Source organism: Choloepus didactylus, chromosome 10 (genome assembly GCF_015220235.1).
Source record: "Choloepus didactylus isolate mChoDid1 chromosome 10, mChoDid1.pri, whole genome shotgun sequence".
Lineage (NCBI taxonomy): Eukaryota > Metazoa > Chordata > Mammalia > Pilosa > Megalonychidae > Choloepus > Choloepus didactylus.
In genome coordinates, this window is record NC_051316.1 from 113,586,350 (window position 1) to 113,588,427 (window position 2,078).

Sequence of the window (2,078 nt, forward strand, 5' to 3'; positions counted from 1 at the left end):
TTAAGCCACTGTGTTTATGGCTACAATTACTGAGTTGTGATTTGTTATATAGCAATAGATAACCAATATGACCCTGACCCAAACTGAGATATCCAGGAGGGAATTCTGGGTTTCTCCTTTCTGAACAATTATTCTTGCTACCCTTGGTGGAGTCTGTGAAACAAAACACTCTTCCAAGCTGCCTGTATCCAGCACATATATAACAACCCCCACAGTCACAGGAAGGCTGTGAGAGGAGCCAAATGGGGAAGACTTCATTAAGCCTGTGAAAAGATACTCACTGCTTGGTTAAAATAGCAACTGGTCTTGGACTGTGTTCTGAAGAGCCCTTTAAACCTCAGAGAAGAGGATGATAAATTGAGTGCTCTGTCCTCATTTTCAAAGGCTTCAGTTTTAAGTAATTCCACATGCTGCCACTATTGGCTGTATGCAAGGAGGCTGCCATATGAAGCAAACCTTCATTTGCTTGAAGCCAGAATTGGTTTTCTTTAAGATGAGATACACACACACACACACACACACACACACACACACACAAACACAAGGCCATCTCTGTGTGTTGGATGGATTCATCCAAATCACTTTTCAATAACATCAGCTTCTTTTTTTAATGTAGTGATGAATGGATTCAATTAGATGAAACCATATTTGTGGTTGGCATATCAACAGTGTCACTTCTTCCCACAGATCTTATCATGTGCAATGTCTAAAGGCACTGCCTTTCTTTTCTGTACCTCCAGGCTACACACATAGGCAGTTCTCTAACCAGAGAACTTTAGATGATTTTCAGCATGATAATGGTATAAAGGAGAAGAAAAATCCCCTGAGACACTTACTAAGGGTTCTTTATTCTCTTTTTACTACTCAGCCCTACCCAAACTCAGGTGACCAATGGAGTATAAAGCCTGGATCACCCAAACTTCTCTTTGTCAGGTTTGTAAATCCCTATTACTTGTCATTCCTATCCAGTCTTTCCCATTCCACTTGACAGAACTTCTCTTCAAACAGCCTCAAGACCTACATCTCCCCTGATTTCCTCTAACCCCAAGAAGAGCACGAACAACTCCCAGTTATTCAAGCCATTACCACCTTAGTCCAAACAGCCATCAAGTCTCATCTGGACTATTGCAGTCTAATTTATCTCCTTGTCTCCACACTTGCCACCTCACAGTCCAGTATCTACAGAGAATGGAATTCAAATCATATCCCTCCCCTGCTTAAGCCCCACTCCCAACTCCCACCCACTAAAAGCATTCCATCATACTTAGAATCAAAATCAAAATTCCTTATCCTGGCTTACAGAGCCCTGACTGAGCCCTTTGACCTCCTTGCATTCATCTCACATTTCTCCCTCTGCCCAGTTTACTCTCGCATCTGGCCGCCTTTCTCTTCTTTGAACACTCCAAGCTGATTCTTACCCTAGGGCCTTTGCACTGCTATTTTCTCTGTGTTGATCACTCTTCCCTTAAGCTTCCCCAATTTTCTCCTTGTTATTCCAGTCTCACCTTAAATGTCACCTCTTAGTGTCATCTCCCTGGCTATTCAACCCCAAACAGTCCCCTAGACCACTCTTTTACAATGATATCCAATGCCCTTAGCAACAGCTATTATTTGTCTGAGTTTGTTTGTTTACTCTCTGCCTTCCTCCCTAAAAACACAAGTTCCATTCAAGGAGGGAACAGTCTGCCTTTTCATTTCTGTATTCTCAGCTTTTAGAAGAGATATAACCCATTGTACAGTAGGCCAGGCAAAGGTGAGTCTACGCAAAGACCTGCTCTCAAGGAGCTTAAAGGAATCTAGCAGCAGAATTATAGAACAGAATAAACATCTTTGTGCCTTGCAAAGCATCTAGCACAGTCTTGGGAGTTCATTAAAGAATGAATTAATTTTTAAAAATGACTGCTAAATACTATTAGGAATTCAAGAGGAAGGGGAGATTTCATAAGAATGAAAGGATCAGGGAAGGCTTCACGTAGGATTTGTGTTGACGGAAAAGGGGAGGTTCAACCTACTGAGTCATGTAAGTAGCATAAATAAAGGCATGAAGTTAGGAAAGGATACAAGGGGAGGATTGAGTT